The sequence below is a fragment of the Odocoileus virginianus genome, chromosome 14, assembly GCF_023699985.2.
Source record: "Odocoileus virginianus isolate 20LAN1187 ecotype Illinois chromosome 14, Ovbor_1.2, whole genome shotgun sequence".
In the NCBI taxonomy this organism is placed as follows: Eukaryota; Metazoa; Chordata; class Mammalia; order Artiodactyla; family Cervidae; genus Odocoileus; species Odocoileus virginianus.
This window is the reverse complement of record NC_069687.1, coordinates 35506567-35533086: the sequence shown is the minus strand read 5'-3', so window position 1 is coordinate 35533086 and position 26520 is coordinate 35506567. Positions and strand designations below refer to the sequence as shown.

At 38.6% G+C, this 26520-nt stretch overlaps 1 long non-coding RNA gene across 1 annotated transcript in view; it reads right to left on the bottom strand.

Moving 5' to 3' along the window:
• The window catches only part of LOC110128721 (uncharacterized), a 28885-nt gene extending 2930 nt beyond the window's left edge, over positions 1 to 25955 (bottom strand). The window contains exon 1 of the long non-coding RNA XR_002311260.2: positions 25872 to 25955. This is a non-coding gene — a long non-coding RNA (uncharacterized lncRNA). The remainder of the gene's footprint in view (positions 1 to 25871) is intronic.
• Positions 25956 to 26520: the final 565 nt, after the last annotated feature.

Here is a 26520-nt window from a genome sequence, read left to right as displayed (position 1 = left end):
GGGGTTAAGGAGCATAACTAAGGTCACCCAGTTTATTAGGAAGAAAGAAATAAAATCCAGGCTCACCAGCTCCTACAATGTTCTTTGCAATTATGCACATATATTCCAGATGGCCAGGTCACACAGTTCAAGAGGTGGGTGTGAGCAGAGCTTGTGTGGGAGCCAAGGGTGTAGATGCTTTGTATTGGTGGGAAGTGGAAGATATGATTAGATAAAAAAGAAAGAAAAGTGAAGTCACTCAGTCGTGTCTGACTCTTCGCGACCCCATGGACTGTAGCCTACCAGGTTCCTCCATCCATGGGATTTTCCATGTAAGAGTACTGGAGTGGGTTGCCCAGGGATTGAACCCTGGTCTCCTGCATTGCAGGCAGACACTTTACCATCTGAGCCACCAGGGAAGCTTAGATTAAAAAGGATAATGCCAAAATTGGAAAGCCATACAGGGAAGCTTAGATTTGGTGTGGGGATAAGAAATAAATAGGGTTTCCCTGGTGGCTCAACTGGTAAAGAATCTGCCTGTAATTCGGGAGACCTGGGTTTAATCCCTTGGTTGGAAAGATACCCTGGAGAAGGAAATGGCACTCATTCCAGTATGCTTTCCTGGAAAATCCCATGGACAGAGGAGTCTGGCAGGCTACAGTTCATGGGGTCACAAAAAGTCAGGCACAAATGAGCGACTTCATTTTCTTTCTTTCTTTTTAAGAAAGAAATGAATACAGTGACCTTTAAAAAAGTTTGACAATACTTAGTTGATTATTAATATATCAGTTTAACAAATGCCTGTCTACGTGACTGCCCTCTTCTCCCTTTCCTTGTCTCCCTCATAATATCTTGCAAAATAACTCCTATGTCTAATGATATTTTCCATCAGGTAGAACAGTTGTGTGTTCTGAGAATATCAAAGACACCATGCTATGGATTATCTCAGAACTAGAAAGAAGGCATTTGGGGTAAACACAAATATTTGATTGCAATTCCACATTTAGGGATTAAACTGCAGGTGAAATGAAAATATAATGAGAACTAAATCTAGACATCAGATTTAGATAAAACGAGCAAGTTGAATCAGATGTAAACTGAGACCTGCTGTTACTCATATTTTCATCACAAATTGGGAGTTAAGCACTTAAGTTCCTTTAGGAGCTAATTCATAAATTATGAAGGAGATCATACATTTCCTTAAGTGCAGCAGTCATTGTTGCTGATTCATTTTCAAGTTTCCAATAATTAAGAGAGAAAGAGAGAGAGAAGCCACCAACAGAATGTACAAATGAGGATTTATTTACAGATCTGAAGATGCCATAACAGCAGTGTAGGTTCAGAAATAGTTTTAGTTTTTACTTTTCTTTGAGAAGGAACAGGAGCTTCAAGTAAGAAAAAATACATGCATTAAAATACAACAAATTCAACAATCAGAAAATTATCAAACAAGGCAAATAAATCTTTTATGCTTGTAGCTGATGATATAATGTTAGATGTGAATGTTTATGTTGGCCTAAATCTAAGGCATGTCTTATTTTGGATCCTATGGACATTTTGGAAAGACTCCAGGAGTTCTGATATAAGGTTATAACTGGAGAATTTTGAGCCTTTATCATATGAGGGTCACCAAATACATTTGAGGATCTAATTTTGCATTTTGTGGGACAAATTTTTAGGAAATAACCTAAGCCCATAGCTCTCTAATTCCAAACAGATCTCCAATACAATACCAAGGCTATTTAGATTATTTATTTATTTATTTATTTTTAAAATTTAAGGCTATTTAGATTGTTATGTCTGATGATTGGAGTGGAGTTGGAGATATTAGCTCTAATACTCACTTGCTGGTCTCTGACTATTACAATTTTCCCACCAAAAGACCAGAATTACTTACACAATTAATGCAAAGTAACTGTTATGCAAGAGGGTCCCTCCTACACATTGACTGTATTTCAGCCTTCTAGCCATTTTGGGGTTAATGATTCATAAAACAAAAAGGCTCTAAGCAGTGAAAAAAGATCTGTCACTGAATTGGGGGTCAAAGGGGGGTTACCCTTAGGCTTTCATCCATAATACATAGAATATGCGCATTAAGTGATAGGCAATTGGTCACAGGTACAGAAAGTTTTAGGTAAAAGTTAAATGGTCATTATTTTATTTTACTTATTTTACTTCCTTCCAGTTATTCATGCCAGGTGTTGATGTCTGAGATCATTGAATATATACAAGAGGAAACATTTCAAAACCTTCAAAACCCTTTCAGGAAACTGTATAATGCTCATAGCTCACCTGCTGGTTTATAATGATGGTTCTGAGTGGTCAAGAAATTCTTTCTTATTTTGGTCATGCTTCATGCCTTGCCGGATTTTAGTTTCCTAACCACGGATCGAACTCAGACTCTGAGCAGTGAGAACACAGAATCCTAAGCTCTGAACCCCTAGAATTCCTCTAAGAAATTATTGCAGTCCATTTACCCTGTTCAGTAAGGTAAGTAAGAAGATAATGTTCAGCTAGATTTCTGTCAAAATGGTTAACACAAAAAAACCGTGTTTTCCAAGAGGTAAACTTAGGTTATTTAGAAAATTCATTTGTTACTTTCTGCTCTACAACAAAGTGAATCAGTTATACATATACATGAAGTGAAGAAGTGAAAGTCACTCGGTCGTGTCCGACTCTTTGTAACCCCACGGACTACAGTCCACAGAATTCTCCAGGCCAGAATACTGGAGTGGGTAGCCTGTCCCTTCTCCAGGAGAGCTTCGCAACCTAGGGATCGAACCCACTTCTCTGCATTGCAGGTGGATTCTTAACCAGCTGAGCCACAAGGGAAGCCCATACATATACATATATCCACTCTTTTTCTAGATTCTATTCCCACATAGGTCATTACTGAGTACTGTGTAGAGTACCCTGGCTATACAATGGGTCCTTTTTAGTTGTCTATTTTATATATATATATTAGTGTCAAAGCTGTGCTTTTTAACCTCTGTGCTATTCTGCCTCTGTCAGATGATTAAATATATAAGAGCTTAGGAACATGAGCACAACTGAAGACTGAAAGGAGGGGATGTAAGAGAAATAATGGGGGAGTTTTAGGGAATTGAATATATTTAAATATGAAAGGATCTTAAAGTTCATGAAGCCCAAGCTCTTCATGGCACAAGTGAAGCAAATTGGTCCAGGAGGTTAAATACCTATGTCAAAGCCACACAATATTGTTGGGAGTGTGCTGGATCCTAGAGCCCCACTTCTGGTTCTGGGCCCTCTCTATAGGCAGGGTGGATAGGAGCAAGTTGTTTGGGGCTCAAGGCAAGTCGCTTGGGCTCCAAACTCAATTTGAAGACAAAGAGAAAAGAATCTAGGGAGGAACTGCAGTGACTACTGCTGGTATATGAAGCACTTTATAGACCTTGCTATGGCTCTAATTACACCATAACCATCCTTTGTTGTAGCGATAGAATTAGCTTGCCTTTGATGTTGGTGCCTTAGATTCCTTTCACTGTGGTCCCCACACTTTGCCAGGAAGATTGGTAGAGAGATAATAGCCATGCCTTTATTCATGAAAACATATGGCACTATTTTAATACTCTGTGTTGTTGTTGCCTAAATGTAGTCCCTACTCCATTCCAAATTGCCCTGGCAATTTTGCCAATGAGGAAATTAAAATAGAGCTTAAGTGACTCATTGTGCCCATCCTTGCATGAGATGCTCCCTTGATATCTCCAATTTTCTTGAAAAGACCTCTAGTCTTTCTCATAATGTTTTCCTCTATTTTTTTTGCATTGTTCATTTAAGAAGGCCTTGTTATCTCTTCTTGCTATTCTCTGGAACTCTGTATTCAGTTGGGTATATATCTTTTGAGAATCCCTAGGATTACAAGGAAATCAAACCAGCCAATCCTAAAGGAAAACAACCCTGTATATTCATTGGAAGGACTACTGTTGAAGCTGAAGCTCCAATACTTTGGCCACCTGATGCGAAGAGTCATCTCATTGGAAAAGACCCTGATGATGGGAAAATACTGAGAGCAGGAGGAGAAAGGGGTGGCAGAGGATAAGATGGTTAGATAGCATCACTGACTCAATGGACGTGATCTGAACAAACTCTGGGAGTTAGAGGAGGACAGCCTGCATCCATGGGGTCACAGAGTCCTACATGATTTACATGACCCAGTGACTGAACAAGAACAAATGACTCATCAATTTTGGGTAAGAAAGTGGGGGTAGCTAGGAAGTAGTGAAGAGGAAAAGGGAGTTAAGTATTTTAACCTGTTTTAAATTAAATTAAATTTAAATTTAAACTTGTTAAATTTAATTTAACCAGAATTAAATTTAGGATATATGTCCTATATTATATAGGCCCAGGGTGAATATTCATTGGAAGGACAGATGCTGAAGCTGAAACTCAGTACTTTGGCTACCTGATGCGAAGGACTGACTCATTAGAAAAGACCCCGATGCTGGGAAAGATTGAAGGCAGGAGAAGGGGATGACAGAGGACGAGACAGTTGGATGGCATCACCGACTTGATGGACATGAGTTTGAGCAAGCTCCAGGAGCTGGTGATGGACAGGGAAGCCTGGCTTGCGTCAGTCCGTAAGGTCACAAAGAGTAGGACATGACTGAGCTACTGAGCTGAACAGAGGGAGACATAAACCCATTGATAGGACATAAATTTATAAATTTCTTAAGAATACCTGAGTGGGGCATCCAGCTTCAGACTTTCCCTAAGGTCAGAAGAATGCCTCCAGAAATCTTTAACCTAATTTTAGATTTCTATAACTGGGCGGGAATTAACTTCACCTTGGGAAGAAGAGAGGTGGTACTTCCTTTCTGGGACCTCCTTCTTAGGGCGTCTAGTACATGATTTGGGCTGCTTACATCACTGCTAGGCCCAGATCAAAAGGAGGATTAGAAATCAGAAGTACATGGCTCAGTGCCCTGACCTAAACTTTATTAAGTGCAGTAGTGCTAGTTGCTCAGTTGTGTCCAACTCTTTGTGACCTCATGCACGGTAGCCCTCCAGGCTCCTCTGTCCATGGGCTTCTCCAGGCAAGAAGGCTGGAGTGGGTTACCTCTCCCTTCTTAAGGAGATATTCCCAACCCAGGGTCTCCTGCATTGCAGGCAGATTCTTGACCATCCGAGGCACCCGGGAATATCAATACAAATGATGTGCACTGCTCTTCCTTTATTTCTCATCAAACTCATTCTCTGTGTTCACAACTTGGCTACTCAGGCTGGCCCATCCCTGATGTAATGTTGTGGGCCACCATTTTCTCTGAGGTATTGTCTCCCTGTCCACTTTGTTTTTATTTTATTTATTTATTTTTCATTTATTTTTATTAGTTGGAGGCTAATTACTTTACATCTCTATCCACTTTCATGGAGTTGGTGTGAGAGAGCAGATGATGAAAAATCAGATGGTGCTACTATGTTATTATCACCATGTGTGTTTCATGGAACCCGAAGTCTAGGATAAGTTCCCTGACGTTATGACCAGTGAGAAATTCTCCAACAGTCTGGTTTTTGCAGCATTCCTTGAACAAAGCCGGGAATTTATCTGGCATCTGTTTTCCATGGAACTCAAAGTAATTAACAGATGTGACCTAATTATTTTCCTAAATTCCTGGATGTAGCAGGCAGTGGGCCATATCCGCCTCACAGAAATGTTGGATCACCAGGATTGAGGTGAAAGGTGATGATCCCTCTAGATCATGTCTTTCTGGTAGAAGCTTGAGACTTCTCGCCTCTCATGCAAGTTTCTTGGTAACCTTGACTTCACGGGGCAAGGTGTGGTTGTGGTATATCTCAGTCTCCCAAAGATAAACTTTCCCTCAGAGGATTATCGTTGTTTATAATACTATAATGATAGTGGAACAGGAATGGATTTCTCAAGGTATACACTATTTGCTCACAGAGTAAAATAAAATTGGGAAGTGGAGCCAAATAGTCTAGAATTTCTTACATGCACATGTCATTTTAAGTATTGAAAACAATAGTAAGTGGATAAGCAACAAGGTCTTGGTGTATAGCACAGGGAACTATATTCAATACTTTGTGATAAATCATAATGAAAGAATTTGAAAAAGAATATACATTATACATGTATAACTGAATCACTTTGCTGTACAGTAGAAATTAACATTGTAAATCAACTATATGTCAATAAAATAAATAAATTTTTAAAAAGCAGCTGAAGGGCAGGATGATGTGACTGAGGCTTATAATTAGGGCAAGCATAGAGAAATAGATTTAAGGGACTAGATCTGATAGACAGAGAGCCTGATGAACTATGGAAGGAGGTTTGTGATATTGTACAGGAGACAGTACAGATAGCTATGAAATGAAGAGAAGCTAAAAGCAAAGGAGAAAAGGAAAGATATTCTCATTTGAATGCAGAGTTCCAAAGAATAGCCAGGAGAGATAAGAAAGCCTTCCTCGGTGATCAATGCAAAGAAATAGAGGAAAACAACAGAATGGGAAAGACTAGAGATCTCTTCAAGAAAATTAGAGATACCAAGGGAACATTTCATGCAAAAATGGGCCCAATAAAGGACAGAAATGGTATGGAACTAAGAGAAGCAGAAGGTATTAAGAAGAGGTGGCAAGAATACAGAGAAGAACTGTACAAGAAAGATCTTCACGACCCAGATAATCACAATGGTGTGATCACAGACCTAGAGCCAGACACCTGGAATGTAAAGTCAAGTGGGCCTTAGAAAGCATCACTACGAACAAAGCTAGTGGATGTATTGGAATTCCAGTTGAGCTATTTCAAATCCTGAAAGATGATGCTCTGAAAGTGCTGCACTCAATATGCCAGCAAATTTGGAAAACTCAGCAGTGGCCACAGGACTGGCAAAGGTCCGTTTTCATTCCAATCCCTAAGAAAGGCAATCCCAAAGAATGCTCAAACTACTGCACAATTGCACTCATATCACACATTAGTAAAATAATGCTCAAAATTCTCCAAGCCAGGCTTCAGCAATATGTGAACCAAGAACTTCTAGATGTTCAAGCTGGTTTTAGAAAAGGCAGAGGAACCAGTGATCAAATTGCCAACATCCACTGGATCATTGTAAAAGTAAGAGAGTTCCAAAAAAAATATCTATTTCTGCTTTACTGACTACGCCAAAGCCTTCGACTATGTGGGTCACAATAAACTGTGAAAAATTCTGAAGGAGATGGGAATACCAGACCATCTGACCTGCCTCTTGAGAAACCTGTATGCAGATCAGGAAGCAACAGTTAGCACTGGACATGGAAAAACAGACTGGTTCCAAATAGGAGAAGGAGTACATCAAGGCTGTATATTGTCACCCTGCTTATTTAACTTCTATACAGAGTACATCATGAGAAACACTGGGCTGGATGAAGCACAAGTTGGAATTAAGATTGCCAGGAGAAATATCAAAAACCTCAGATATGCAGATGACACCACCCTTATGGCAGAAAGTGAAGAGGAACTAAAAAGCCTCTTGATGAAAGTGAAAGTGGAGAGTGAAAAAGTTTGCTTAAAGCTCAACATTCAGAAAACTAAGATCATGGCATCTGGTCCCATCACTTCATGGCAAATACATGGGTAGACAATGGAAACAGTGAGAGACTTTATTTTGGGGGACTCCAAAATTACTAAAGATGGTGACTGCAGCCATGAAATTAAAAGACACTTGCTCCTTGGAAGAAAAACTATGACCAACCTAGACAGTACATTAAAAAGCAGAGACATTAGTTTGCTAGCAAAGGTCTGTCTAGTCAAAGCCATGGTCTTTGCAGTAGTCATGTATGGATGTGAGAGCTGAACTATAAAGAAAGCTGAGCACCAAAGAATTGATGCTTTTGAACTGTGGTGTTGGAGAAGACTCTTGAGAGTCCCTTGGACTGCAAGGAGATCCAACCAGTCCATCCTGAAGGAGGTCAGTCCTGGGTGTTCATTGGAAGGACTGATGCTGAAGCTGAAACTCCAATACTTTGGCCACGTCATGCAAAGTGTTGACTCATTGGAAAAGACCCTGATGCTGGGAGGGATTAGGGACAGGAGGAGAAGGGGATGACAGAGGATGAGGTGGCTGGATGGCATCACCGACTAGATGGGCATGAGTTTCAGTAAACTCCAGGAGTTTGTGATGGACAGGGAGGCCTGGTGTGCTGCAATTCATGGGATTGCAAAAAGTCGGACACGACTGAGCGACTGAACCGAACTGAACTGAACTGATGATTTATCTTGTAAAACCTGACTCTCTGAGGATGGAAAAGGGTCCTAATACCCTACAGAAGGCTTAAAGTGGGACTGTCCTGGGAAAACCAGAGTGAGGTAGTCACTCTGCTTTACATGGTGGGGGCAGTGGGATATTATCTCCCAGAGTTGAGTGTTGGGCAATTTCCTTCATTCAGCTAATAAGTGATGGAGTCATATTGTAGATTCTATTGAGAGAAACAGATATATAGTAGTTTTATATCTCTCCTGTCCTCAAGCAGCTGTGAAAGAGACAGCTGTTACTAAAAGTCAAAATAATACTGGTATATTCTTATTTATTTTGCTCTGTTCTCATGGTTTTAATCTCTATCAGCACTTCCTTATCTGAAAGGAAATGCTGTAACAATGTTAAGCTGATTTAGTGAGATATAGTTTACAGAAAGTCAGTCCTCTTTATACCATCTTCTTATATTCCAGTTGATTATACAAATTATTTCAATGATATTCTTATGGACTATGTCTGATAGAAATATTTTAATGATAAGCTTCTTTCAAAATTATCTTCATTCAATGTAAGTTAGCATATTACTTTATGTAGTGCTTTCAAGTTTACAAGTTAAATAACATAAATACTCTCAAATATCCACCACTGCAGGGACCTTCTCTGTCTTATTTATAAGAAGAGCTCTAGGACCTAGAACAATGTCTGACACATAGAGGCTACTCAGAAAATATTTGGATACATTTATTATATTTATTTATTTTGTTCACAGAATCATTCATTCGAATGAAACCTTATACATGTTGAACAAACAAAACTGATGATAGTAGAATTTTCATGGCTAAAAGGAAGGCTTGGTCTTGAGTCCATACCTCCTCTTCTTTTAACCCCCATCTTTTGGAGCAGATATGAAAGCTACTCATCAAAGATATGGAATTATGTAGATAGAAAGAATATCAGACCACATAAAGTCAGAGAGCTCATTTCATCTGTAGATGAAGAAATTGGAGCCCAATGTGTCTAAATATTGGATTGGCCAAAAAGTTCATTTGGATTTCTCTGTAAGCTAATACAGAAAAACCAATGAAATGTCAGAAGTCACTTGTTGCGTGGCATGGCCAGGATAGGCATTCATGTCTCTTGGCTCAGGGTAGAGTCTTTCCTATTAAAGCCAAAGCTGGATTAAGGGCAGTGAGAGGTAAATTAGCCAGACAGCTCTGGAGCAATCCAATTGATCAGTACATTACTGAAAAAGTAACTCAGATGGAAGAAATTATATGTACCAGAATTCTTCCTAGAGTACTATCACATTTAGTTGGAAGAAGGAGGTGGGGAGATAACAGCTATTTTGATAAGTTATGTGCGTGAAAGTTGTGTGCTTATTCGCTCAGTTGTGTCCAACTCTATGAGACCTCATGGACTGTAGCCCACCAGGCTCCTCTGTTCATGGGATTCTCCAGGCAAGAATACTGGAGTGGGTAGCCATTTCCTTCTCCAGGCAATCTACCTGACACTGGGATCAAACCTGCATCTCCTGAATTGCAGGCTAATTCTTTACTGCCTGAGCCACAGGGAAGCCCAAATGGTGTTTGGAAAACTGCCAACAAATAGTCCTGGAACTGCTTTCAAGAGTGATGGATCAGGGTTTTGGTGTCATTGGTTTGTTTGCAGATTTGGGGACAGACTTACTGATTGAAGAATTGAGGAGAGAGGTTTCTTTCAAATAAATGTTAAATAATTGTTTAAAGAATTTCAGTTTAGAAAGGGTGCTAAATAATTAACCACCCAGGACTTAAAAATCTGGGTCCAGTCTAGATGACTGAACTCTGATTATCTCATTTGGGAATCAGAAATTGAAGTTCTTCCCCTTAGAAACAGAAGTATGTCAGATTGTGATACTATAATCACATAAACTGATAAGAATTTAAGATTTTTTAAATCCAATATTACCCTCACTGAAAGAAGGTAAAAATATACCATCCTGGTAATAACTAAAAGAATTGGACCAAAAATTTGGGCCATTCAAAAAAGTTTAAAATTGACTTCTGTTTGAAAAAAATCAATTAATCGATATTACTGTATGCTTCTCATGCTATTATGGTAGTGCTTTTCAACATTCTTGATTACAGCAGGCTTTAAGAAATACATTAGCTATGACAACCAGTACTCTACTATGTATTTGACCAAAACAAACATTTCAAACATTTGACCAAAAGAAACTTTTCAAATGAAATGTTTGAAAAGTTTATGAAGTGGCCCTTACCTTTACTATGTATTACACTTTTATGGCTTTTATTCTATTCTATTTTGTTTAAAAACTGCTGGTCATGACCTACTAAAATGATTTTATGACTCTCTAATGGATCATTACATAAAATTTGAGAAACAATAGTGTAAACAATGTGAGAGGAATCAAAGGTAAATTTCCTGAAGAAGAGGGACTTGTGGTCTACTTGTGGAGAGAAAACCAACTCATAAAACTTTGAGTGTCTTTTAAGACTATGATTAATTAGTTGCTAAACTGCATGATGCAGTTTAAGAATGATGGATGTTCAGCTTTTATTAGTATGTTCTCTATATTGAAATAAACAGATCTAAGATAAAGAAGACAATTTTTTAAAAAGTATGCTTATTTGAAACTGTATTTCATGTTTAAAAGATTCATCTTTTTGTATATTCTTACATCTCTGAGGCTGGGATGTTATCTTACACTGATGACATTTTACAATTACTACCTTTGGGCAGCTCATTCATTTATCATTGCCTGGGCATGTTCAATCTTGGTTATCATTGCTGGTAGTATGATTGGACAACTGAAACCTTTTGCCATTTTAATCTATAAGCCATTTGAAGGAGGAACATTAATCTTTTTTGATAAGGAATTTAGTCTGGTAAAATCAAGTAAGTGTCAGTATCAAAATTTGCAGAATGTTGTTAGTGACTTGGAGAAAAACCTCAGAAGCCACAAAATAAAGCCTTCCAAAATAAAAGGCTGCCTTTGGCCTTGTCAATGTAATATGGAAAACACTAACATCAATAATGGAACCAAAACGTCATTTAGAAGAGCTGGACTCTAAATTTGAAGAAGTTTTAGGGTTTTCTTCACCAATTAATATTGCTTATACATCCTTCTTTTATTTATGTGTGAAGGATTTATAATAAAAACACTATGCTTAAATAAGTCTAAGAGAGCTTTTCAGGGAGATTTACAAAATACAATTTCTAAGTGATAAGAAAGCATTGTGTCATTGTTTAATTGCAGCATTCTTTCTTATTAGCACATTAAATACCAACTTCATCTTACACTTACCATAAGTCATAAGAAAATACAATTTAAAACCACAGTGTGAAACCACTACCTACCTATTGAATAGCTAAAATTAAAAGATTGACAAGTCAGTTGTTGATGTGGGTACAGCACCACTGGAGCATTGCTGGTGGGAATGCAAAAATATACAGCCCCTTTGGAAAACAGTTTGCTGCTTTCTTAAAAAGCTTAACACACACTTAACATGTGTCTCAGCAATTATATTTCTGGGTACTTAACAAAGAGAAATGAACACGCTAATATGGAATAGACACCTGTTCGGAAACTTATGTCAGTGTTCAGAAACTTATGTCAGTGTGCAGTCTATGCATAAATAAATGGGGTCAAAGTACAAAAAAAAAAAAAAAAACAAAGAGAAATGAAAATATGTCGTCACAAAGACTTGCATGCAGATGTTCATAGTAATCCACAACTGGAAATAACCCAAATGTTGTTGCTTTTGAACTGTGGTGTTGGGGAAGACTCTGGAGATCAAACCAGTCAATCCTAAAGGGAATCAGTCCTAAATATTCATTGGAAGGACTGATACTGAAGCTGAAACTCCACCACTTTGACCACCTGATGCAAAGAACTGACTCATTGGAAAAGACCCTGATGCTGGGAAAAATTGAAGGGAGGAGGAGAAGGGGATGACAGAGGATGAGATGGTTGGATGGCATCATTGATTCTATGGACATGGGGTAGAGCAAGCTCCAGGAGTTGGTGATGGACAGGGAAGCCTGGTGTGCTGCAGTCCATGGGGTCTCAAAGAGTCAGACACGACTGAACAACTGAACTGAACTGAACTGTGGTTATGAGCTCAGGGTTATGAAGCGTTGGGGTAAGGAGGTCCACACCTTGGAATAGAAAGCTATTTTGACACTGAATTTTTGATGCATGTTGTTTTGTGTAATAAACTGTATTTACAGATGTTCCAATGGCCATGAATGGGGTGAAGAGGAGGCCCTCTTGGGATCAGGCGACTTGTTCCTAAGAGCCAGGTAGAAGCAAGAGTTTCTTGGTAGTGAGTTAAGGTGGGAGAGACTGGGTTCGTAGGGACCCCTTCCTGGTATTGACAGAGGCCAGTAGCTTCTGAATGTGGAAATGGAATTATTCCGAGGCTAAGGGTTTCTGAACTCTAGTTCCCGAGCACAGGGGTTTTACCTTTTCCCTTGAGAGTTTAGTAGAAATTTCTTTCTTGAGTGATTACTACATACTAAGGGCTTTTTATATTTTATCCCACTTTGTTTTCACAACCACCTCAAGGAACTAGTCTTTCTCATTTCTGTTTCAGAGATAAAGAAGCTGAACCCGAAGAAGGCTGAGGCTCTTGCCCAAAGCCACACAGCTAGCTGGTTAGTGAAAACTTGGGCTATTTTTACTGTCGCATGGGGAATTTACTTTTGTTTGATTTGAGAAAAAGTGACAGTATCTTCAACTGGAATAAGAGAAAGGAATTTGTTCTCATCATCCATGGTTCCTTGTAAATTAATTTTTTCATCTTCATTTTCCTCAAAATTGTAAAGGGTCCCAATCCTTTCTCTCTTATGTGATGTAAGACCTTGGACAAATCTTCCTTTTCCTATAAGAAGAAAAAAGTTACCTGGAGAAACTTGAGCAACAGGACTGGTCTCATAAAGTTTTTGAAGAAGTCAAATGGAGAGAATGTGGGTAAAGCTTTGAACAAAGCTGAGACCTCAGATTGTTTATACTGTTACTACGCTACTTAGAGAATTTTTTCACATGCAAAGGGAGGTGGGGACGGAAGTTTGTATGTGGAAATATTTCCTCTTACTTTTTGTACTTAACCTAGCTGATCAGAGAACTGGAGGTATGATATTTTTGACTTGAAAAAATTCTTCCAACTTCCTTAATTTCTGTTTTGTGAGTACAGAGATGAATTTAGAGAAAATTTAGTAGCCATGAAGATTATTGACTAAAGTCTTATGGAAATTATGTTGCTTTCTTTTGATTTGGTTTGGTTAAAAAAAATGAGAGGATTGACATATACACATTGCATACCTGCAAAGTCACTTCAGTCGTGTCCAGCTCTTTGCAACCCCATGGACTGTAGCCCTCCAGGCTCCTCTGTCCATGGGATTCTCCAGGCAAGAATACTGGAGTGGCTTGCCATGCCCTTCTCCAAAGGGATTGGTGATGTTCCCAACCCAGGGATCGAACCTGCATCTTATGTGGCTCCTGCATTGCACTCGGATTCTTTTCTACTGAGCCACCAGGGAAACACCATATACACACTACCATATCTTAAATAGATAACTAATAAGAACCTGCTGTATAGCACAAGGGACTCTACTCAATACTCTTTAATGGCCTATATGGGGAAAGAATCTTAAAAAAAAAAGAGTGGAGATACACACGCACACACACACACACACACACACACACACACATATATATATGTATATGTATTACTCATTCACTTTGCTGCACACCTCACCTGAAACTAACACAACATTGTAAATCAACTATGCTCCAATAAAATTAAAAAAAATTAAGAAATAGCCTTTTGTTGTCATTCATTGTTGAAATAGAAACCACAACTAGAGTTTTGAAACATGAAATGAGTTAGTATTTGTGTATTTAAATTAGTAATTTTTTTGGGTTGTGCAGAAGAGGCACAATCAATCTCCCTTTGCTCCACTTTTTATTTTGGTATTGAAATAAAAAGGAAAGGCTATAATAGTTAAATATCATCTAATAAAATAATTAGATGATATCACCTAGTATCATCTAATAAAATAACAACTTTGAAGACAAATATTCAAGCTGTCAGCATATAGCATTTGAATGCAATATTTAAAATATGCTTAATGCATGACATCTTACAGATCAATTTGCTGCAAGAAATTCCTGCATGGTAGACCTGTAGAACTGGTCTGCGTGTATAGAAATAGATCTTCCCATTGGTTTATTTGCAGTTAAAAGACCCATGTTAATAGTATAGCCTCCATTTAGAATTTGAATCCCACAAGCATTTATTGCAAAGCATTATGTTGCAGTGAAAGAAAGATGACTAAAAACCTAGTCTTTGTGCAAAGTAGTAATTTAAGAAAGAGAAAAGGAGAAGAAGAGCACCATATCTACACACTGATGAAAAAAGAAAAAAATCTGGGCTGTATGCTGGGCAAAGAGCTCTATTATATAGGCTGATGATGGCAACAGCTTTGCCTGAGGCTCTTCTAGGTGTTAAGTATGTATGACCTCTGGGACCTCATGTGGAATCACCTTCTGGCCAGACTTTACCTTCCTTATAGTTGAACCAAGTTTAGGCAGAAGACTTTGCCTCTCTTTGTGATGTTTTTATCTAATTGGGGTTCAGTGGTTTTACTGTAGCAGTTTGTTTTATGGTTTGAGTTCTGCCCTTGGTTACGTAATTTTTGAACTATTTTACCATGTTCACTTCCCTTTTCTTTTCTTTTTGAAATGAAGATGAAGTGTGTATGGTGGTGAGAGGTGTACAGAGTGAAAATGGAAAGAAATGGAATTTACAGTTACTATATAAGGTAAAGGAAGAAAGCATGGCAACCCACTCCAGTATTCTTGCCTGGAGAATCCCATGGACAAAGGAGCTTGGTGGGCACAGTCCATGGGGTTGCAAAGAGTTGGACACGACTGAAGCAACTTAGCACACACACATGCGTATAAGGTGATAGTGCATGGCCCCCAGTGGGCAAGACTTCAGTGTTTTCCTCTGGGCAATCCTGCCCAAGGAAGGCCTTTATCTTTTTCAGAGCAGCCCTCCTAGACTGGTCTCTGGAGACGTCCCAGTCTCATAACTAATAAACTAGAAAGATCCTTCCACTCCGTCTAAGTATCTTTCCAGGTAATTCAGGAGATCCAGAGGGTAAGTTTTTCTGCAAGAAGGCATCAAGCTACTCCTAAAGATAGCTCAAGGAAATTTCTGGATAATGCTATTTTCTTACTTTCAGAGCAATTCGGAGACTGTCACAAGAGATTTGTTGAGTATCTCCAGTGCACAGTCTGAGCCAAACACAAAGCTCCCAATTAGAACTTTGAAGCTTTGATGCCAATTATAAATAAATGATGTTGATAGGATAGAGTTATATATGGATCCAACGGAGGAGGAACAGACCAGAAAGACAATAAAAGCTTGATATTTAAAAAACATGAGCTAGTTTCATTAGTGAACAAATAAATATTTCAGAGAGCAGTTGCTGAGTTTGAGTCGAAAGCTATAATAGGGAATTCAAAGTTTTCAAATGATAAGAAAATTAATATAAAAAGGACAGAGAATGGGAAAATGGGTACAGATTAAATAATTTTTGTGGTTGAAATTACAAAGTTAAAGTATTTTAAGGAGAGAAGAACTCAGCTGTTTCCAGTTGGCGATATATTGAAAATTATTGTTCAAGTAAATTGGCTTTGGTTATACCCAAACACATAGATTCTCAAAAAATCCAGTTTCTGATTTTCCAAAGAATCACAAAGAAATTAATGTGCTTATGTTTATATCAATATTGCTAATGCTGATAAGGTGGTTTTTCATTTCCTCCCTTGGGATGAATGGCTAAAGTGCTCCTTTTTTAATTGAAGTCTTCTATTTATCTGTGAGTAGAAGGTAACATTACTTAAAAGGTCCTCAATTTTACCTTATAAACAAATTTATTCTTTTGAGTGGCTAGATCTCTTATAATCATCCAGAGTTGCCTTTTAAGGTCAGTCACAGTCTTTAACACATGAATGTGAGAGACCTTCTTCAATTTATTGATTTCTTATTTCTATTTGCATATAATCCTGCTACTCTAGATAATACATGGCATCAGGAGAAGTGGAGACATTTCTTTTCAGACAAGCTCTGAAAGATGAAGGGAAAAATTTCCTTAAATGTGAACAAAGAAACAATGGATGGTGAACAATTTCTTGTCAATTACAAAGCAATTATATTTCCTATTTTAAAACGGAGTGCAATAAGATATGTTTTCTTTTCTATTAAATTGCCAATAAAAATCTTATCTGAGACAAGACAAGGCAATAGAAATGATTTTCCAGAAACACCGGATGTTGACCCACCTGTGTGATTACTGTTAAGAGGGCTAATCTTGTAGTTAGGTACATATCTTAATTAAGTCACATGCCATTTGCATCACTAGAATAGATTAGAAGATGGAAATTCACTCAGAAATTTGAGCCTGTGTTGGTTTGTGTACTGTTTGCTCATATGTACTTAGGAATCTGCCAAGAGGAATTACTATGTCATTTTTGCAAAGCCAGATTGCAGCTTTGCTGCTAATCACCACTGAGTGACGATGGGTCTCAATTCCCTAACTTGGGATAATATCATCTATGTAATAGACTGGTTGTGAGTATGCAGTGATGCACTGCATGCAAAGTGCTTGGCCCATTGGAAATAGTCAGTGAATGTTAGCTGTTATTTATTTCTGCTCCCTTCTGCTATTATCTTGAAGAAACCACCCTTAAACAATAGTATCATTTTATTTATTGGCTGAAGTGCCTATAATGATATTTTAAAAATTATTGTATTCATTCATTTATTCAACCATTCATTAAAAAATATTAATTTAGCATTACGTTCACACAGAAATGAATAAACACATGATCCCTGCTTTCAAGATGTTCACAGTCTACTGTTTCCCATTTCAAGTACCTTGTCTCCCTTTGTTTAGTTTCGTATACCCTTTACCCAAGCGTTTTCAAGACTGAACATTAGAAGCATTTGGGGAATTTTCTTAAGAATACTAACGTCTGGGCCCTAGCCAGATCAGTGAGGACAGAACCTCTGGGTGTGGGTGTGTTTAAAAGCTTCCAGATAATTAGCCTCCAATTAAAATAGATAAATTAATTTAAAAAAAATTCCCAGGTGCCTGACTTATTTCACTTAGTATTCAGTTTAGTTCAGTTCAGTCACTCAGTCATGTCCGACTCTTTGCGACCCCATGAATTGCAGCATGCCAGGCCTCCCTGTCCATCACCAACTCCCGGAGTTTACTCAAATTCGTGTCTATCAAGTCAGTAATGACATCCAGCCATCTCATCCTCTGTCATCCCCTTCTCCTCCCTGCCCCCAATCCCTCCCAGCATCAGGGTCTTTTCCAATGAGTCAACTCTTCACATGAGGTGGCCAAAGTATTGGAGTTTCTGCTTCAGTAACAGTCCTTCCAATGAACATCCAGGACTGATCTCCTTTAGGATGGATAGGTTGGATCTTGCAGTCCAAGGGACTCTCAAGACTCTTCTCCAACACCACAGTTTAAAAGCATCAGTTCTTCGGTGCTCAGCTTTCTTCACAGTCCAACTCTCACATCCATACATGGCCACTGGAAAAACCATAGCCTTGACTAGATGGACCTTTGTTGACAAAGTAATGTCTCTCCTTTTTAACATGCTATCTAGTTTGGTCATAATTTTCCTTCTGAGGAGCAAGTGTCTTTTAATTTCATGGCTGCAGTCACCATCTGCAGTGATTTTGGAGCACAGAAAAATAAAATCAGCCACTGTTATGCCCTCCAAATCCATTCATGTTACTGCAAATGAAAATTTTCTTTCTGTTTTTACATACCACATCTTTATCCATTTATCTATTGATGGACACCTAAGTTGCTTCCATATCTTGACAAGTGTAAATAATGCTGGTATGAATATTGGGGTGCAACGTCTTTTTGAATTAGCATTTTTGTTTTTGGATGTATACCTAGAAGTGGCATTGCTAAGTCATATGGTAGTTTTTGAAGAAACCTCCATACTTATTCCCACAGTGGTTGCCCTAGTTGGCAATTCCCAACAACCACGTATGAAAGTTCCCTTTAATTTACATCCTTATCAACATTTATTTGTAGTCTTCTTGATGATAGACATTCTGACTGGTGTGAGGTGATGTCTCATAGTGGTTTTGATTTGCATTTCTCTGATGATTAGCAATGTTGAGCATCCTTACATGTGCCTGTTGGCCATCTGCATGTCCTTTTTGGAAAAATGTCTGTTCGGTTCAAGTACTATATGCTATCACTTATATGTGGAATCTACAAAATACAACAAACTAGTGAATCTAACCAAAAAAAGCCAACTCACAGATACAGAAAACAAACGCATAGTTACCAGGGGGAAGCAGGGAGGGGCAATGTGGGGGTAGAGGATAAAAAGGTACAAATTATTAGGTATAAAATAAGCTACAAGGATATATTGTACAACATGGGGAATATAGCAAGTACTTTACAATAACTATAAATGGAATATAGCCTTTATGTTTGTGCATCTTTATATTGTATACGTGTAACGTGTAAGATTCTTTATCAACTATACTTCAATTAAGAGGAAAAACCCCCAGGTGCAATCAGAATTGAGAATCACTGGGCTAGAGTCAAGCCAAACTCCACCTTCAGATCCTTTTCTGCATGTTACTTTTTTGTTCCCCTTCCACTGAGTGAACTATTTCTCAATGCAGAAATGCACAGAATGTAGCTTCAAATACCTCTTTCAATGGAATGGTCTAAGATTCTTTCACTAGATTAAGCTTCCTGTTCTGTGTGGTGCCTTCTTCACTTCCATGTATTACTCTTTCATTTGGTTTTATTGACAAGTGCAATTTAGAAGTTTTCTTTATCTGGTTCCTTAGTGTGTGTGTGTTTGTATTTATTTTGTTTTGTTTTAAATGAGTATTATACATTTTATTTAAAGATTTTACAAAAGACAGCCTTCAGAATGGGAGAAAATAATAGCAAATGAAGCAACAGACAAAGGATTAATCTCAAAAATATACAAGCAACTCCTGCAGCTCAATTCCAGAAAAATAAATGACCCAATCAAAAAATGGGCCAAAAGAACTAAACAGACATTTCTCCAAAGAAGACATACAGATGGCTAACAACATGAAAAGATGCTCAATATCACGCATCATCAGAGAAATGCAAATAAAAACCACAATGAGGCACCAATACACGCCAGTCAGGATGGCTGCTATCCAAAAGTCTACAAGCAATAAATGCTGGAGAGGGTGTGGAGAAAAGGAACCCTCTTACACTGTTGGTGGGAGTGCAAACTAGTACAGCCACTATGGAGAACAGTGTGGAGATTCCTTAAAAAACTGGAAATAGAACTGCCATATGACCCAGCAATCCCACTCCTGGGCATACACACCGAGGAAACCAGATCTGAAAGAGACACATGTACCCCAGTGTTCATCACAGCACTGTTTATAATAGCCAGGACATGGAAGCAACCTAGATGCCCATCAGCAGACGAATGGATGAGGAAGCTGTGGTACATATACACCATGGAATATTACTCAGCCATTAAAAAGAATTCATTTGAATCAGTTCTAATGAGATGGACGAAACTGGAGCCCATTATACAGAGCGAAGTAAGCCAGAAAGATAAAGACCGATACAGTATACTAACATATATATATGGAATTTAGAAAGATGGTAACGAAAACCCTATATGCAAAACAGAAAAAGAGACACAGATGTATAGAACAGACTTGTGGACTCTGTGGGAGAAGGCGAGGGTGGGATGTTCTGAGAGAACAGCATTGAAACAAGTATACTATCAAGGGTGAAACGGATCACCAGCCCAGGTTGGATGCATGAGACAAGTGCTCAGGGCTGGTGCACTGGGAAGACCCAGAGGGATGGGATGGGGAGGGAGGTGAAAGGAGGGATCAGGATGGGGAACACATGTAAATCCATGGCTGATTCATGTCAGTGTATGGCAGAAACCACTACAATATTGTAAAGTAACTAGCTTCCAACTAATAAAAATAAATGGGAAAAAAAAGATTTTACAATAAAAAAGTTACAAAAATACAGAGTACATTATACCAAGGCAATATTCTACATGACGAAAAACAAAACAAAAATTTTAAAGCAAATGTACAGGTATCAGTTTCAGCTCAGTTGCTCAGTCATGTCCGACTCTTTGCGACTCCATGGACCACAGCACACCAGGCCTCCCTGTCCATCAGCAGCTACTGGAGTTCACTCAAACTCATGTCCATTGAGTCGGTGATGACATCCAACCATCTCATCCTCTGTCGTCCCCTTCTCCTCCTGCCTTCAATCCCTCCCAGCATCAGGGTCTTTTCAGTGAGTTAGTTCCTCACATCAGGTGGCCAAAGTATTGGAGTTTCAGCTTCAGCATCAGTCCTTCCAATGAACACCCAGGACTGATCTCCTTCAGGATGGACTGGTTGGATCTCCTTGCAGTCCAAGGGACTCTCAAGAGTCTTCTCCAACACCACAGTTCAAAAGCATTAATTCTTTGGTGCTCAGCTTTCTTTATAGTTCAGCTCTCACATCCATACATGACTACTGCAAAAACCATGGTTTTGACTAGACAGACCTTTGTTGGCAAAATAATGTCTCTGCTTTTTAATATGCTGTCTAGATTGGCCATATAAGGAGCAAGTGTCTTTTAATTTCATGGCTGCAGTCACCATCTTCAGTAATTTTGGAGCCCCCCAAAATAAAGTCTCTCACCGTTTCCATTGTTTACCCATGTATTTGCCATGAAGTGATGGGACCAGATGCCATGATCTTAGCTTTCTGAATGTTGAGTTTTAAACTAACTTTTTCACTCTCCTCTTTCACTTTCATCAAGAGGCTCTTTAGTTGTTCTTCACTTTCTGCCATAAGGGTGGTGTCATCTTCATATCTGAGGTTATTAATATTTCTCCTGGCAAACTTGATTCCAGCTTGTGCTTCATCTAGCCCGGCATTTCACATGATGTACTCTGCATATAAGTTAAATAAGCAGGGTGACAATATACAGCCTTGACGTACTCTTTCCCGATTTGGAACCAGTTTGTTGTTCCATATCCAGTTCTAACTGTTGATTCCTGACCTGCATACAGATTTCTCAGGAGGCAGGTTAGGTGGTCTGGTAGTCCCATCTCTTGAAGAATTTTCCACAGTTTTTTGTGATCCATGCAGTCAAAGGCTTTGGTGTAATCAATAAAGCAAGAGTAGATGTTTTCTGGAACTCTCTTGCTTTTTTGATGATCCAGCAGATGTTGGCAATTTGATCTCTGGTTCCTCTGCCTTTTCTAAATCCAGCTTGAACATCTGGAAGTCTACAGTTCACATACTGTTGAAGCCTGGCTTGGAGAATTTTGAGCACTACTTTGCTAGTGTAAAGGTAGCAAGGTACTAAACAAGTACAGAATACTAAATCTGCACTAAACTTAAGTATTATTATAATACCTGATACCTGTTTTAGGCTACATACACATGAAATGATTGGACCACATACACGCCCATGCAATCTAAATTTTTTCTTAGAACACAAAAATTCTTTAACTATTTCTTTTGTGTGTTTTGTTGCCCAAATCAGTGTGGAAGCTTCTTGCGGAAGAGGTCAATGTTGTATTTTTTGTGCACTGTTTTGCAGTGCCTTTCTTTACACTACTCTGGCTGCAATAGGCTCTCAACAAACAGTCAAAGCTAACTGACTTACTTCTAGTAGGCTGACTACTTCCTCTTGCCTATCTTGGTGCTAGCAGCTATGGGAGAATAAATGAATTGTTGAACTTTTAACTTACATCTAACTCCAAAGGTTAATCTCTTTCATCATTCAGTTTTTTGGAATTTAATCTTTCTTCCTTCCCACCAGTTCAAATGAACTATTTTACAATTTCTTATCTTTAGGCAGTTAGGGGAAAGATACCTGCATTCATTAAGTCCAGCTATACTAACAGCCATAGCACTGAACCATACTCTAAGATTCTCGAAGGCAGAGACAATGTCATATTTATCTTTGTGTCCCAAACACATTGACAGCATACAGTAAGCTTTCAATAAAGATTTGTGAATTAATCAGTGCTTAGGTTAAATTAGGATTCATTAGCAGAGACAGTCTGAATTCATCTATCACACAAACTATTCAGAAAATCAGATGCATTTCTAATAGCATTCCTCTCCCACTGCATTTATCTTCCTATTACTCATAAGTTCTGGGAATCTAAATTTTCTGCTTTATATCACTGTGTTTCTTAGCTTTCTAGTTCACTGACGTCTTTTTGAATTTTGGGTTGGCTTATGTTGGTCATTGATCTGTCTGGCTGTCTGTGGATCTATTAATCGATTACACCATTCCTAAAGAGGGCCATTCTGAGTCATTGAATTCAAAGCACTAAATTTCATTTCCTAATATCACTATAAAAAACTTTGAAAATATTAAAAAGTGAAATAATGTAAATGCCAGTCAATTTATTTCACTTAAATACAACTACTGGGAACTTTTTGATGTATTTCCTGTCAATCTTCTTTTCTATGCATATTTTTTTTTTTTATGGTCCAACTGTCACATTCATACACAACTATTGGAAAAACCGTATCTTTGACTAGATAGACCTTTGTTGGCATAGTAATGTCCTTGCTTTTTCTTTTTTTTTTTTCTTTTTTTTCCCATTTATTTTTATTAGTTGAAGGCTAATTACTTTACATCATTGCAGTGGTTTTTGTCATACATTGACATGAATTAGCCATGGATTTACATGTATTCCCCATCCCGGTCCCCCCCTCCCACCTCCCTCCCCACCCCATCCCTCTGGGTCTTCCCAGTGCACCAGCCCTGAGCACTTGTCTCATGCACCCAACCTGGGCTGGTGATCTGTTTCACCCTAGATAATATACATGTTTCGATGCTGTTCTCTTGAAACATCCCACCCTCGCCTTCTCCCAGAGTCCACAAGTCTGTTCTATACATCTGTGTCTCTTTTTCTGTTTTGCATATAGGGTTATCGTTACCATCTTTCTAAATTCCATATATATGTGTTAGTATACTGTAATGTTCTTTATCTTTCTGGCTTACTTCGCTCTGTAATGGGCTCCAGTTTCATCCATCTCATTAGAACTGATTCAAATGAATTCTTTTTAATGGCTGAGTAATATTCCATGGTGTATATGTACCACAGCTTCCTCATCCATTCGTCTGCTGATGGGCATCTAGGTTGCTTCCATGTCCTGGCTATTATAAACAGTGCTGCGATTAACATTGGGTGCACGTGTCTCCTTCAGATCTGGTTTCCTCGGTGTGTATGCCCAGAAGTGGGATTGCTGGGTCATATGGCAGTTCTATTTCAGGCTTTTAAGAAATCTCCACACTGTTTTCCATAGCGGCTGTACTAGTTTGCATTCCCACCAAGAGTGTAAGAGGGTTCCCTTTTCTCCACACCCTCTCCAGCATTTATTGCTTGTAGACTTTTGGATAGCAGCCATCCTGACTGGCGTGTAATGGTACCTCATTGTGGTTTTGATTTGCATTTCTCTGATAATGAGTGATGTTGAGCATCTTTTCATGTGGTTTTTGGCCATCTGTATGTCTTCCTTGGAGAAATGTCTTTTCTATGCATTTTTAAAGCGTGGTTGTGATTTCAAATCAAACAATTTATTCCATTTTGTATTTTGGGTTATTCCTTTAATATTGTAAGCTAAGTGTTTTTCAAGACTTTAAGTTATACTTAATGGATCTATTGTATACTAATATATAGATGTACAAAAATTTTAATAAAATCATTCTATTATTGTTGAACTTCTGGATTGTACTGGGTTTTTTATTACCATAAGCAATCCTAGGATGAATATCTTCATGCATAAAGATTTTTCTGTAAATAGGGTTAATGTCCTAGAAGCTTGTCTAAGAGTACAAACATTTTCAAGTTCTTGATATAGGTGAATAAATTACTTTCCAAAGGATTGGAATTTGGCACTACTGGTAAATAATCCATTTGCCAATGCAGGAGATGCAGGAGACTTTGGTTTGATCCCTGGATAGGGAAGATTCCCTGGAGAAGGAAATGGCACACCACTCCAGTATTTTTGCTTTGAGAATCCCATGTCCAGAGGAACCTGGCAGGCTATAGTCCATAGGGTCACAAAGAGTTGGACAAGACTGAGCACACACACACACACACACACACACACACACACACAGCCCTGACAACAGTGTGTCCATATTCCTCCTTTCAATGAACTCTTATCTGATGTGAGAACTTACTTTTAATATAAAAGGGAAATTTTATCTAAGATCCATTTAGAGGGTCCCATTTTGCACTTATCTCTAAGGTTTTACTTTATTCACTTTGGCATATGGCCACACCAACTTGTGAATCTTTCTGACCAATATTAACCTGATGCAGTTAATGACATGAAGAAAATTGGTTACTTGGCTTGGCTCAAATGCATTGCCCTGAGTGTGTGACAGAGGCTGGTTAGAGTGTGCTGCTGTGGATATCCTACTAGAGATGCCTGAGCCTCCATGGCGCATGTGGGTCTGCATATATCCTTATTGGTTGAGAATATCCCTGAAAAGAAGTCATAGCTTAATTCTATGGCTAGAATTTCTTATCTAGAAGTTTGGGTCTCTAAAGTAGAAGTAGTTGTAGAGTCACAGGGCATTCATAGTCTTCTGAAAGTCCTTTCCTTATGAAAGAGGGGGAACCATGAGATTTTTGGATGGCTTCAATTGACTCAATGTTTTCAGGCCACATCTATATTCCATTATGTTTAATTTTTTTCAGATCCATTCTCGTACCAACAGAGAGATGACATGTGGTCTTTATCTTGGCAACTGGGTTGCTATTGTATGGTCAGAAGGAAATTTTAGACTTCCCTTGTGGTCTAGTGGATAAGAATCTACCTACCAATGTAGGAGACATGGGTTCAGTCCCTGGTCTGGGAAGATTCCACATGCTGGGAGCAACTAAGCCTGGGTGCCACAACTGCTGAAGCCCGTGCTTGCTAAAGGCTTTGCTTCATAAAAGAAGCCACTGTAATGAGAACCCCACATGCCACAACTAGAGAGTAGCCCCCGCTCACTGCACCTAGAGAAAGCCCTCAAGCCCAATGAAGACCCAGAGCAGCCAAAGAAAAGAAAAAGGAGGAAATTTTATTTAGTGCCATGGTTAGATTAGCTGAAACACTTGGTGTTTAATGTATCATGAAAAAAGACCAAAAACCCACTAAATTAGTGGTAGATGGAAAGAGAAGTTATTAGGCAAAAATATGAAGTACTCATCTATCAAGCCACTAATCAAATATCACATCCTTTCTGAAGTCTTTCCTGACTGCTCTGCCTTGTTCTCCTGCAACACTTGGACTATCTCCCTAGTATAGCAACGATAACATTGCTTTAGAGTTACTTGTATTGATGACTGTTCCTCCCACCCAGATATGGATTTGTAGATGATTGTATCCCTACTACCTGGCAGGGTCTGACATATAGCAGGTGACTGATCATTGATCGCTGAGTGATAGAAATGTGGATATGTAAGAGAAATGGGAAATATTCTCAAATGGATGTATTCTAAATAGTGTGTATCCTCTAAAAAAAAGGAGAAAAAGCTAATATATCTTTTTTAGTCAAAGCAGACAATATGGAAATGTGCTCACTTTATAGTAGATGAGGAAGTGTTTCCTGAAGAGGTTCAGTGACTTCCTTGTAACACAGCTGACAAAGGCCCAAAGGCAGGATCAGCCTGTGGGTGTTCCAATTCTCAGTTCCAAGTTCTTTCCAATCCACCTCATACGTAATTCACTTCAGAACAATGGAGGAATAGAAGTGATTGTACGGAGAAAACACCCAGGAAATAAGCTTCCTTTATGTTATGGTGCATGTTGATTCCTTCTGGCAAGTTTTAGAAAACTGCAAACAGAGAAACGCCTTTACAGTCAATTTAAGATTCTTAGTATCAGGAGACTTTTTTTTTTTCCATTTATTTTTATTAGTTGGAGGCTAATTACTTTACATCATTACAGTAGTTTTTGTCATACATTGAAATGAATTAGCCATGGATTTACATGTATTCCCCATCCCGGTCCCCCCTCCCACCTCCCTCTCCACCCCATCCCTCTGGGTCTTCCCAGTGCACCAGGCCTGAGCACTTGTCTCATGCATCCAACCTGGGCTGGTGATCTGTTTCACTATAGATAATTTACATGTTTCGATGCTGTTCTCTTGAAATATCCCACCCTCGCCTTCTCCCACAGAGTACACAAGTCTGTTCTATAATCTGAGTCTCTTTTTCTGTTTTGCATATAG